Source organism: Rhinolophus hipposideros (genome assembly GCF_964194185.1).
Source record: "Rhinolophus hipposideros genome assembly, chromosome: 11".
Taxonomy (NCBI): Eukaryota; Metazoa; Chordata; class Mammalia; order Chiroptera; family Rhinolophidae; genus Rhinolophus; species Rhinolophus hipposideros.
The window spans coordinates 9,981,974-9,997,335 of record NC_138057.1 but is presented as its reverse complement, the minus strand read 5'-3'; positions in this window follow the sequence as shown (position 1 = coordinate 9,997,335).

Sequence of the window (15,362 nt, the reverse complement as noted above, 5' to 3'; positions counted from 1 at the left end):
ACAAATAGTAAGAAGTGTTGGAGAGGCTGTGGAGAAAAAGGAACCCTCATACACTGTTGGTGGGAATGCAGACTGGTGCAGCCGTTATGGAAGGCAGTGTGGAGGTTCCTCAAAAAATTATGAATAGAATTACCATATGACCCAGCAATCCCTCTCCTAGGTATCTACCCAAAAAATCTGAAAACATTTATCCATAAAGAGACGTGTGTTCCAATGTTCATTGCAGGTTTGTTTACAGTGGCAAGACATGCAAACAACCAAAATGTCCTTCGATAGATGAATGGATAAAGAAGTTGTGGCATATATACACAATGGAATACTATTCAGTAGTAAGGAAAGATGATATAGGACCATTTGTGACAACATGGATGGATCTTGAGAATATAATGCTAAGCAAAATGAGTCAGACAGAAAAAGCAGAGAACCATATGATTTCACTGACATGTGGTATATAAACCAAAAACAACAAAAGAACAAGACAAACAAATGAGAAACAAAAACTCATAGACACAGACAATAGTTTAGTGGTTACTAGAGGGTAAGGGGGATGGGGGGTGGGAGATGAGGGTAAGGGGGATCAAATATATGGTGATGGAAGGAGAACTGACTCTGGGTGGTGAACACACAATGGGATTTATAAATGATGTAATACAAAATTGTACACCTGAAATCTATGTAATTTTACTAACAATTGTCACCCCAATAAATTAAAAAGAAGCCTAGAAATTTAAAAAAAAAAAGAGCAAAGGATATCTCATTCGAAATTAGAACTGTTGTTCGAAGTTCCACGAACAATACGGAACTTAATAAGAGCTTTTAAGAGTTTTTAAGAGCAAAAGATGTCATTTGAAATTTTTCATTTGATCGAGGATGTCTTAATAGATTTGACCGCAAAATTTTAAAGTTTATTAGAACTTTAAATCCATGTTGTTCATGGTGTATTAAGTTCAGAGGATGAAGATATCTTGTTAAAAAGAAAATGCCCTCGGTTAATGGTGCTTAGTAGTGATGAAGGAAACATAATTTAATACATATTAATATGTTATACTTTTGGTGAAATTTGCTCTAATAAAGATGTTTCTCTTTTCCTAATGCATTAGGAATAGAGACAGTGGAAATGTCATGGTTGTGTGTGATGTCAGAGGGATAGTTGATGGGGGCAGGGAGGTTGTCACTGTGTAAGGAATGTAAATGATAAATGTGTAAATATTACATCATTTTGCGCACTTGAAACTAATAAAATGTTAAAAAATAAAAGAGATGAAAAAATAAAATAAAATTGATATTGCCACGGGGGGGAAGATTTTCTCTTAATTATAAAAATATAATAGTAATTTTTTTAAATTTTTGTAACCTAAGCCCCTTTTTTGTACTACTTCTTTCTTTTGTATTACACAGATTTGCATAACACCGCATTTTTTTTAAAGGAACCTAACAACCGTGTCATACGGGGGTCACCTGTATAAATAAAATAACTTTTGCTTTCTGCAATTTATGATTGTCTTAAGGAAAATTGTGCAATAGTTTGAGTTGAGAAATGAACTACCTCCTGTTTTTGTGGAACACCAGTTTCATTTAAAAGAATGACTAACGATAAAAAAAATAGTTATTAAAACTGGTATCTGACATTTTCTTGAAAATGAACAAAAGGAGTTGATCACTTCAAGAAAAACAATTCACAAGTATTTGTTGCCAAAGATATAATTCAAGACTTCAAACAGAAATTAGGGTTTTGGAAACGTGAATCTTACACAACGAACTCAGCATGCTAATTAATACTTAACAGAATATTCTAATGACATCAATGGTAACATTACCAAGTGTGATTTTATGTTACTGTATAAAAAAATGTGTCAACATTTGGATAGGCTGTATAATTTAGCAAACCAATAATTTTTCCCAAAATCATGCACAGGTAAAATATTTATTAAAAGGGCAAAGGAGACTATGGGATTTTTATGTAACAGTGTTAAAAGTTCATTGGATGGTTTCAGATTCCACATTGTGACTAACCTTTAAGAAACTATCATTTGCCAAGTTTTGGTAGAGTGTCAAAGAATTTTATTTTTCTGATACATTTAAAATTTTTTTCATGTTTTTATTTTCTTTATTATTAGTTTCAGGTGTACAAAACAATATAATAGTTTGATATTTCACCCCTCACAAACTGATAACCCCCTTTCCCCATCTATTGCCCCTCTGACATTGTATATATCTATTACAATTCCATTGACTTTATTCCGTAAGCTGTATTCCATATCCCATGATTATATATATATATGTATATATATATGTATATATATATATATACATATACATATATATGTATATATATATACATATATATATAATATGTATATGTATATGTATGTATATATATATATGTATATATATGTTGAATTATAGTTGACATACAATATTATTCAGCTTCAGGTGTACAGTGCAGTGGTCAAGCAGCTACACAGTCCATGAAATGGTCTCCCTAATAAGACATGTGACCATTTGACACCCTACAAAATCTTTACAACATTATTGATTGTATCTCCAAACTGTCTTTCATATCCCCATGGCAATATTATAGTTATTAATACTAATTCATGCCATCTAATCCCTGCTCTTTCCCCTCTCCCTCATCCCCACCTCCCTCCCATCAAGCAACCATCAGTTTTTCCTCTATAGTTCTGAGACTATTTCTCTTTACTTTGCTCATTTATTCAATTCCTTAGATTCCACACATAAATGAGATCATATGGTATGTGTCTTTCTCCAACCGACTTATTTCACTTAGCATAATGTTCTCTAGGTCCATCCGTATTGTTGTAAATGGTGAGATTTCATTCTTCTTTATAGCCAAGTAATACTCCGTTGTATAAATGTACCACAGTTTCTTAATCCAGTTGTCTACCAATGGGCATTTTGGTTGTTTCCAAGTCTTAGCTATTATAAATAGTGCTGCAATAAACATAGGGGTGCTTATATTTTTTTGAATTAGCATCTTGGATTTCTCTGGATAGATACCTAAGAGCGGAATTGTTCGGTCATAAGGTAGTTCCATTTCCAGTTTCTTGAGATACCTCCATACTGATTTCCATAGTGGCTGTACCAATCTGCAATCCCACCAACAGGGTTTCCCTTTTCTCCACAACCTTGCCAGCACTTGTTTGTTGATTTATTGATGATAGCCATTCTGACCGGAGTGAAGTGGTATCTCATTGTGCTTTTATTTGCATTTCTCTAATGATTAGTGAGGTTGAACATTTTTTCATGTCTGTTGGCCATCTGTATGTCCTCTTTAAAGAAATGTCTCTTCATGTCCTCTGCCCATTTTTCAATTGGGTTGTTTGTTTTTTTGGTGTTGAGTGAATGAGTGTTTTATAAATTTTGGATATTAATCTCTTATCAGATGTATCATTGACAAACATCTTCTCCCATTCAGTAGGCTGCCTTTTTGTTTTATTGATGGGTTCCTTTGCTATGAAAACACTTTTAAGTTTGATGTAAGCCCATATGTTTACAAAGAAGAATATTGTTAATTATTTAAAAGATTTAAAAATACACCTGTGTTTTCCAACTACACATCTGAGTGAGGCTGCATTTTCTTCATATACTGAAATAACAAGTTGCACCACAATGAGTACAGAAGCTGATAGGAGTACTGAGCTGTATTTTATTAAGGCAGACATTAAAGACATTTGCCAACATATAAAAATGTTACTTCTAACTAACTTTTTTCTTTAAAAAATATGATTATATTCCATAAAATTTGCCACATAAGGCAACTTTTAATGCATTTAATACAGACATTTCAAAATTAATCAATTCATAAGTATAATAAAATGCACAATATTTTACCATTGCTTTAATATATTTTTGAGCCATAGTTCACCTTGCACCATCATTCTTCTAGTCAAAATAATTTACTACCGACTGGGAAACACAACTTAGGAACGTCTTTAAAACACTCTGTTGTGCCCTTCTCTCTTATCTCACCACACTCCTGGCACTCATCTCTTGATCTTTTTTAAATCTCTGACCTGAGTGATTCAGCTATGACAGCTAAATTATTGCAAAATTCTAAGTGTGATACTACCAATATTTCTCTTTCCATTTTCTAACTCAAAAATATTTCTTTCTTTTTTTTAAATTAAATTTATTGGGGTGACAATTGTTAGTAAATTTACATAGATTTCAGGTGTATAATTCTGTATACATCATCTATAAATCCCATTGTGTGTTCACCACCTAGAGTCAGTTCTCCTTCCATCACCATATGTTTGATTCCCTTTACCCTCATCACCCACTCCCCACCCCCTTACCCTCTGGTAACCACTAAATTATTGTCTGTGTCTATGACAAACAAATGAGAAAGAAAAACTCAAAAATATTTCTTAAGCAAAATAATAAATAATGGAAAAATCAAAAATGAGAAATGAAGAAAATGAACTCAAATATTTTCTAAATAAATTCATTGACTGCTGTGGAAAAAAAAAAAAAAAAAACAGCAAAGCCATGTCAGAAAATTAGCTTAAAACTGAAATAAAAACAATCACAAGCTACCGCTTCATTTTGCCATATGTTAAGTAGGTTTCAACATCTTGCAATTTCCAAAATAAGCCATTGAAATTCTTAAATAGTGCTCAGAGTGAGAAATGAACATTTTATGGTGTTATACATTTTTCTTTCTCTTTTTTGGTTAAGTGTGGGGTTGAAAATGAATATTCTCAGCCATTGAACTGATAGCACTTTATTTACAGCATATTGCATTTACCACAGCAGGTTACAACCATAATCTTTTGCTACTGACAACTGGGAAGAAAATTTTCAGTGCCAGGAAGAAATAGTGATGAAAGAATCCATGTGGTTATATTTTTCAAGTTTATACAAGTATTTCTTTAACAAGAATTCAAAAGCAAATCTCCAGAAATCTAAACTAGAAAAATATAATGAAAATGCCTTTTGGGAAAGCTAAATTATATTTTTAACCTAATGTCTGCAATGTTTTATTTTTTAAGTTTGGAAAAACTTTACTTATCCTTTGGAGACTTAAATCCTGTGTCTTGTCAAATAAGTTTAGTCTTTTTTTTTTCCCATGAAGACTATTTTTTCTTTTGTTTTATTTTCTTTAGTTTTGGTTTTTCTGTGAAGTTGCAATGTAATTAAAAAATGTTAGTTGATTGTCATTTTTAAGTTTGTGAACAACTTTCTAAATTAGAAGAAATAAGACTAGAACAATTAAGTACTTCCTATTCTTATTCATCATATTTGTTTGTTTGTTTCTAAGTTCCATGTATTCAACAGATTTTTATTATGAAATTTTACCTCCAAACATACATATTTATAACAATATGTAATATGATTTGGGGTATTTAGTTCATTGTTAAATAGAATAAGCAACCCTTTGCTTACTGATTCATTATTCAAAATGCTTCATTTTTATACTGTTGTTGATTCCCTAAAACAAGTATGTATTTTTGGCAGATGCTTAGCATAGATAAACTTCAGATTTATATTGCCACCAGAGAAATACAGAACATCTGGCATTATTGAAAATGAACCTTTCTTGATTTATTTAAGTATAATAAAGGTATTTACATGACTATGATTCTGACTGTTATAGTAATATACTCGAAGACTAATGAATCTGAGACTAACCAAAATATCCATTCACTCCCCAGCTTCACTGGAATCTCTCTAATCTATTTTTCTTCCTTTTAACTATTCTTCTAATTCATTGCCTAATTGCCTATGATATTATAAAGAGGCATTCTGTCTAAATGAAGCAGCATCAGTAAAACAAATGAGGCTAGACTTTGACAATGATATTCATTCTAGTGCTTAATCACTCATCCATAGAGGATTATTTCTGAAGTGCCCTACTTCCCCTTCTGTTTCTCTCCAACAACACTCACATACATATTCTAGAAGCATTTTATTTGACTTGCATTTTAGTGAAAACGAGCTTATATGTGAGAAAGTTTACAAAGTTTTAAGTCACATGGCAGACAATTTTTTTTAAGTCTTAAAATTTTACCTGAACTTCCTAACCTAAATTCCTCTTTCAAAAATATTAGAAAAAGTTTCAAATGACAAAATAAAATTAACACAACCAACCTTTGAATAGAACAGAAATAAATATATCCACAAACTTCCAGGAGAATAATCAGGAACTACTGCCATATTTCACAGAAGATTCTATAGCAAGGGCATCACAGAACGGAGACAAAATAAACAGATGTGGCCATATGTTCACCAGGTGCATTTCCTATTGGCTATCGCTCATCAGCTATTTAATAGAAACTTCACCCCTCTGATTCTATACCTGAGTTATGTTACTGCATCTTTCATGAAGAGACTAATTACAAAGATAGGGAAAGGAACCAGTAAGGAATATTGAAGCATGCTGGGACAAGGAGAAGTGGAAGCTACTGAACGGAGCTGCAGAGATCAATCCCAGCCTCAGAATTCCTGATTAGGGTGACACTGTGAGAGCTACAATGCAACATCATCTTACCAATGGTATTTTTGAGTACTACCTAATATGCAGGGTAGATTATATGCAACTTGATGGCTACATTGGAGAAAACATGGAGACCTTAAAATGACCATCCAATCAGAAGAGAAGTTATCTATTGGCACACTTACTGATGATCCCCATGTTAGAAGTCACTTGTAGGGCCTGGGCATGCAAGGAATACCAGTCTAAAACACTGACAGTCAAAGTGTGCTGCAAAGTCCCATCAAGTTGTTTCCCTTCAAACTACATATTTCACATTTATTCATCAGGTCTGCAAAGATATCCTCCAAACTGTGGCAGGGAGCAAGACCATTCTTCATTCCTATTAATTTTGTTGCTATTACGGCAGAATGTAATATACTTTTAAATTCTTAACAGTACATATTGTGCTTCTAACCTCAATTTCTCTCTCTCTCTCTGTCTCTCTCTCTGTCTCTCTCTCTCTGTCTCTCTCTCTCTGTCTCTCTCTCTGTCTCTCTCTCTCTGTCTCTCTCTCTGTCTCTCTCTCTCTCTCTCTCTCTCTCTCTCTCTCTCTCTCTCTCTCTCTCTCTCTCTTTCTCTCTCTGTCTCTCCCTCTCTCCAAAAACATAACTTCTTGTATAGGGTGTTTAAAAGGTCTGGGTTTAAAAGAGTAGGGAAAGAAATAGTAGGAGCCTGATGAGAGCTGGAGCCCCAGAAGTTTCTGAAAGGAGGAGACAGAATTTTAGAAGGAGAATAAGACCAAAAACAGAGAGCCAAAGCCTAGAGGGGGTGGGAGAAGAAATAATCCATTCTTTTTCCTCCTCACTCTGATCTCCCATCCGCCAAACTCAACTGGAAGTTCAAAGAAGTGCTGGTGATGCATCTAAGAGTTCGCCCTGGAGGCCCAGGCGGAGCAGAAAATTTATTGGGGGAGAAGAGGCAGACCGAGAATTAGCAACAAAGTCACTAAAATTGTCATTTTGTAAATCAAATCACATTCTAAAGTCAAAAGGGTAAATTGCCTACTTAAAGAAATTGAGGCGTGAATCCTCATTTTAGGCAAATTTTCAATTATTTTATTCTTAAAATATTTTACATCAATATGCAAAATCTTTGAATTTATGAACATCATGTAAAGGAAAAACTAATTTCTTTTAAGGAAAAGACTTCTATTTTTCCTTTTAGAAAAAGACTTTTTGAAAAACATTGGCTTTAATTCCTTCATCTGAAAATACTTTAATGTTATTAAGTGACCACTAAGTGCTATTACAGTAGAACTACGGTTCTACTTTTATAACATTTTATGACTTAAGGTTGAGCATATTTTTCTTAAGTTTTATACAATACATAAAGCCATATATAATGCTATGTCATTAAGCAGTTACATTAGAGGTTTGCTGGTTTCTGTCTGTTGTCCTGTTTCTCTTTTTAATTATTAAATATAATTTTTATATAGTAAATAAAATATTAAGCACCATAAAATTATATATATATATCCATTTTTATATCTATATCTAGAGATATATCTATATCTATATCTATCTATCTATCTATCTATCTATCTATCTATCTATCTATCTATCTATCTATAACCACCACTAGATAAAAGACTAGGACATAGGTTAAATTTGAAGACTTGTCATCCCTGTTTACAAGAGAAACATGACAATGAGTTCCTCATTTGGGGCTCAGGAAAATGTCCCTTCAGTCTATTCATCCTTGTTCCTGCCTATTTGACACGGTCATCCTAACATGCCCTACTTAGGCACAGCATTCAGTATCTGACTCATATCCTGAAGCACAAACTGGCAAAGGTGGTGTGAAAGACAAAGAGGAATCACCATTTCTCAACCCTCACAATAGAAATATGATTCAGGCAAAAAACATCAACAGATGTTAAAAAGTGAAAGTGAAATGAGGAATAGGATATTGACCTGGCCTCAAAGTAGTTATTAATTATACAATATATTTATTAAACACAAAAGGAAACAGTAACTTTACAATGCATAAACTTGGCAGAAACCCCAACTGATGAGAGCTACTGTCATCAGTAATCCTTCCTGATATAATGAACTAAAATGAACACAGCAGCATGTCTGTGGTATTCCTGCCAAAACTGAATACATGAATTCAATCATGAGGAAACATCAGACAAACATAATGGACATCCATTCTACAAAATATCAGGCCAGGACTCTTCAAATATATCAATGCCTTTAAAGACATAAAAAGGGGAGGAGGGGGGATTTTTCAGAATAAAGGAAACTACAGAGCAAAAAATAATATATTTTAATGGTCTTGTATTATATTTATTATATTATATTATATTATATTATATTATATTATATTATATTATATTATATTATATTATACCCGGTCTTATTTTAATATAAGAGCCTATCTTATATAAGATATGTTATATTAAAATAAGACCGGGTATAATATAGCATAATATAATATAATATAGTATAATATAATATAATGCAATATAATGCAATATAAGACCAGGTCTTATATTAATTTTTGCTCCAAAAGACGCATTAGAGCTGAGGGTCTGGCTAGGTCTTATTTTGGGGGAAACACAGTAGGTATCAATGGCAATTCCCCAATTTTAATTGTTACATTGTGGATATGTAAGGGAATGTTCTTGCTATTAGAAAATACACAATTAATTGTGCCACATAAAGAGACATGAACAGTTGCACATAAACTGACATGAATTGTATAATACAGATGACCAAGAGAAAGAGCTAGAGTGAGAGTGAGAGCAAGAGCAAATCTTAACATTTAGAGAATCTTGATGAAGGAGTATAGAAATACTTTGCACTAGTCTTCAAAAATTTCTGAAACTGTGTGAAAATAAAATGTTAAACAAAGGGAAAAAAAGAAGGGGAGACTAAGCTAGGCAAAGGGGAACTATGGCAGAAAAACAAAACAAAACAAAAACCTAGTCTTAAAGCAAACCAAAGAAAATGGGATGAAGTTATTTGATCAGGAGTCAACAATGTCCATTGTCCCTACCACAAAGCAGAGGTTATTCTCTCTATTCTAATAAAACCAAGGAAAAGAAAAGACCTCAAGGTGAAATGACTGGGCATTGCTGCAAGGAAAGCAAGATACAGGTATGCACATTTCTGTTCACACATAGTACCCCCATGCCCCGTGGTACACAGGCTGTGAAACAGTTGCCCCTGAAGGGACCAGGCTTGCTGCCACAATGGGTGCCTTCTTTTAACAATGAGGACTGCTAGATTCTGATCAAAAAGCACCCTCAGTGACTTACAATTACACTGAACTTTGATAGTGGGATCCCAAGTGTGGCTGATATTGTTTCCAGCAGCCGGACAGAATGGGGGCTCTGAGTCAGGCACAGGGTATTTTAAAGTATATGAAAAGTTCCAATTTCTCCACATCCTCACCAACATTTATCAGTTGTGTTTTTGATAATAGTCATCCTAACAGGTGTGAGGTGATGTCTCATAGCGGTTTTGATTTTTATTTCCCTGATGGTTAGTGATGTGGAGCACCTTTTAATATGTCTGTTGGCCATTTGTATGTCTTCTTTGGAGAAATGTCTATCCAAGTCCTTACCCATGTTTAATTTGAGTTATTAATTTTTTCCCATTGAGTTATAGGAGTTCCTTATATATTTTGGATAATAACCTCTTATCAGATATATGGTTTGCAATTAGTTTTTCCCATTCTGTAGGTTGCCTTTTCACTCTGTTGATTGTTTCCTTATCCAAGTGTTGATGGGAATGTAGAAATATAGGGACCCTTTTGAACTGTTGCTGTGAATGCCAAATTGTGCAGCCACTATGGAAAAAAACAGTATGGAGGTTCCTCAAAAACAGAACTAAAACTAGAACTAAAAATGATCATCAATCCACTTCCAGCTTACATCCAAAACAATTAAATCAAGATCTCAGAGAGATATTTTCCTTCCTATGTTCATTGCATCACTATTTACAATAATCAAGATGTGATGACAACCTAAATGTCCATCAGTTAATGAATGGATAGGGAAAATGTGATATAAACATACAATGGAGTATTATTAGGCCTCTAAAAAGTATGAAATCTGAGAGATAGCATCAAAAATGGAGAAGAAGATAAATGCTGTGCTTACCTCCTCCTGTGTCCACATTAAAATTACAGCTAAATTATGAAACAATCAACATACAGAACCATCTGAAGTCTAGTGGAACAGAAGGTTTATAACTAAGGATATAAAGAAGAAGCCACATTGAGACTGGTAGGAGAAGCAGAGAAACAGAACAAAGAAATATGTCCCAAATAAAAAAAAAAAAAAAAAACAGGAAAAAACTCCAGAAAGAGAACTAAATGAAATGGAGGCATGCAACCTACCAGATACATAGTTCAAAACAATGGTTATAAGGATGCCCAAGGAAATTAATGAGAACTTCAACAAAAGGATAGCAAGCATAAAAAAGGATATAGAAACCATAAAAAAGAACAATCAGAAGTGAAGAATACAATAACTGTAAGGAAGAATGCCCTAGAAGGAATCACCAGCACATTAGATGAAGCAGAGAATCAAATCAGTGATTTAGAAGACAAAGTAGCAGAAAACACCCAGTCAGGAAAACAACAAAAAAGAATTTTTAAAAATGAGGGTAGTTTAAAAGAACTTTTGGATAACATCAAGCATAACAACATTTTCATTATAGGAATCCTAAAGGAGAAGAAACAATGCAAGGGATTGAGAATGCATTTGAAGAAATAATGACTGAAAACTTTCCTAACTTGGTGAAGGAAATAGGCATACAGGCTCAAGGAGTGGAGAGAGTTCCCAAAAAGATGAATCTTCACAGGCCCATACCAAGACACATTATAATTAAAATGACAAAGGGTAAAGACAAAGACAAAATCCTAAAAGCAGCAAAAGAAAGACAACTGGTTACCTACAACAGAGCTCCCATAAGATTGTCAGCTGATTGCTCAACAGAAACTTTGCAGTCCAGAAAGGATTGGCACAAAATATCCAAAGTGGTGAAAAGCAAGGACCTACATACAACCACTACCAAACAAGGTGTTCATTTAAAATTGAAGGAAAGAGCTTCCAAGACAGGGAAATGCTAAAGGAGTTCATCACTACCAAACCAGTATTACAAGAATATTAAAGGAATTTTGTTAAGGCTAAGAAGGGGAAAAAATAATAACAAAGATGAATTATAAAATGGCAATAACTATGTATCTAGCAATCATTTTAAATGTAAATGGATTAAATGCTCCAATCCTAAGACAAAGTAGCCGAATGGATAATAAAACAAGTCCCATACATTTGCTGTCTGCAAGAGATCCACTTCAGATTGAAAGACACACACAGACTGAAAGTAAAGGTATGGAGAAAGACATTTCATTGCAAACGGAAACAAAAAATCTGGGGTAGCAATACTTAATTCAGATTAAATAGACCATAAAACAAGGGCTATAATCAGAGACAAAGAGGGACACGACATAATGATAAAGGGATCAATCCAACAAGAGAATATAACCCTTGTAAATATTTATGCACCCAACATAGAAGCAGCTAAATATATAGAGCAATTATTGACCGGCATAAAGAAAGAGATCAGCAATACCATGTTTCCCCGAAAATAAGACCTACCCCAAAAATAAGCCCCAGTTAAGATTGTCAGCCAGATGGATGCATTTAGTATGTTATGACAATGTTCCAGAAGAAGAGGAGATAACTATATTTGAATAAATGTAGAGTGTTGTACATGAAAAAATAAGACATCCCCTAAAAACATGCCCTAATGTGTCTTTTGGAGCAAAAATAAATAAAAGACCCAATTTTATTTGGGGGGAAATACAGTATAAGACCCAGTCTTATTTACAGGGAAACACGGTAACACACTTTAAACAGCCCATTGACACCAATGGACAGATCTTCTAGACAGAAAATCAAGAAGGAAACAGTGGCCTTAAATGACCCACTAGAGAAGATGGATGTAAATGATATTTTTACAGCTTTCCACCCCAAAGCAACAGAATATACATTCTTTTCAGGTGCACAAGGGGCATTTACCAAGTATACCACGTGATAGGCCACAAAATAAGTTTCAATAAATTTAAGAAGATTGAAATCATACCAACTCTCTTCTCCAACCACAATGGTATGAAACTAGAAATCAATCACATACACACAAAATAATAAATGAAATGGAGACTAACAAACACATGGAGACTAAACAACACACTAAAAAATAATACCTGAGTCAACAATGAGATCAAGGAAGGAATCAAAAGATACCCTGAGATAAATGAAAATGAAAACACAACAACCTAAAATCTATGGGACACAGTGAAAGCAGCCCTAAGAGGGAAATACATAGCAATACAGACCTACCTCAAGAAACAAGAAAAATCTCAAATAAAAAAATCTAACATTATACATAAAGAAACCAGAAAAATAACAACAAACAAGTCTCAAAGTGAGTAGAAGAAAGGAAATAATAAAGATCAGAGTGGAAATAAAACAAAACAGAGTCAAAGAAAACAATACAAAAGACCAATGAAACCAAGAGTTGGTTTCATTGGTCAAGAGTTGGTTTCATTGAAAAGATAAACAAAATTGATTAACCCTTAACCAGACTCATTGAGAGAGAGAGAGAGAGAGAGAGAGAGAGAGAGAGAGAGAGAGCCCAAATAAATAAAATCAGAAATGAAAGAGGAGAAGTGACAACTGACACCACAGAAACACAATGGATTATGAGATAATATTGTGAACAACAATATGCAAACAAATTGGACAATCTGGAGAAATAGATCAATTCCTCAAAGTTACAATCTTCCAAGACTAAATCAAGAAGAACCAGAAAATTGGAAAGAGCTGGTTAATACTAACAAAATCAAATCTATAATTTAAAAAAACTCCCAATAAAAAAAGTCCTGGAAAGGATGGCTTCATGGGTGAATTCTATCAAATATTCAAAAAAGAATTAACACTGATCCTTCTCAAACTATTCCAAAAATTCAACAGGAAGAAAGGCTCCAAAGCTCATTCTACAAGGCCAGGCATTACCCTAATTCCAAAACTAGACAAAGGCTTTACAAAAAAAAAAAAAAAAAAAAAAAAGTTATAGGCCAATATTGCTGATGAACACAAATGCAAATATCCTCAACAAAATATTAGCAATCTGATTCCAGCAATACATTAAAAACGTCATATACCATAATCAAGTGGGGTTTATTCCTGACAGGCAACGTCGGTTCAATATTCACAAATCAATTAATGTGATGCACCACATAAACAAAAAAAAAAAAGATAAAAACCACATGATCATGTCATAGATAGCTGCAGGAAAAGCATTTGAGAAAATCCAACATCCAATTATGATAAAAACTCTCAGCAAAGTGGGAATAGAGGGTACATACCTCAATATAATAAAGGTCATATATGACAAACCCACACCTAACATCATACTCAATGGGGAAAAGCTAAAACCATTCCCCCTAAGATCAGGAACAAGACAAGGTTGCCCACTTTCACCACTTTTATTCAACATAGTACTGGAAGTTCTAGCCACAGCAATCAGACAAGACAAAGAAATAAAAGGCATCCAATTTGGAAAGGAGGAAGTAAAATTGTCATTATTTGCAGATGACATTATACTATATAGAGAGAACCCCAAATATTCCACCAAAAAACTATTAGAACTGATAAATGAATTCAGTAAAGTAGCAAGATACAAAATTAATATTCAAAAATCAGATGCATTTTTATATACCAATAATTAACTATCATAAAGAGAAATTAAGAAAAAATTCCCATTTAGAGCTGCAACAACAACAAAAATTACTTAGAAAAAAATTTAACCAAGGAAATAAAAGACCTGTACTCTGAAAATTATAAGACATTGAACAGAGAAATTAAAGAAGATACAAATAAATGGAAACATATACCATGCCCATGGATAAGAAAAATATAGATTAAATGTCCAAACTACCTAAAACAATATACAGAGTCAATGCAATCCCTATCAAAATACCAATGACATTTTTCACAGAACTAGAACAAATAATCCTAAAATTTATATGGAACCATAAAAGACCCCAAATAGATGTGGCAATCCTGAGAAATAAGAACAAAGTGGGAAGTATCACGCTACCCAACATGAAATCATACTACAAGTCTATATATAGTATTCAAAATAACATAGTATAGGCATAAAAACAGACACATCAATCAATGGAACAGAATAGAGAGCCCAGAAATAAATCCATGCCTATATGGTCACTTAATCTACAACAAAGGAAGCAAGAATATACATTAGGGTAAAGACAGTCTTTAATAAATGGTGCTGGGAAAACTTGACAGATACATGCAAAAGAGTGAAACTGGACCATCTTCTTATGCCATATACAAGAATAAGCTCAAAATGGATTAAAGACTTAAATGTAAAACCAGTAAAACTATAAAACTCCTAGAAGAAAATATAGGAAGTAAACTTGCAGACATTATCCTTAGTAATATTTTTACTGATATCTCCCCTGGGGCAAAGGAAACAAAAGAAAAACAATAAATAAAACTAAAAAGATTTTTCACAGCAAAGGAAACCATCAACAAAACAAAAAAACTTTCTACTGAATGTGAGAAGATATTTGCCAGTGATACATCTGACAAGTGGTTAATAACAAACATTTATTAAAAAAACTCATATAACTCAACACCAAAGAAACAAACAATCCAATTAAAAAATGGGCAGAGGACATGAAGAGACATTTTGCTAAAGAGGACATACACATGGCCAACAGACATGAAAAGATGCTCAATATCACTGATCATCAGAGAAATGCAAATAAAAACCACAATGAGATACCACCCCACTCCTGTCAGAATTGCTATCATCAGTAAATC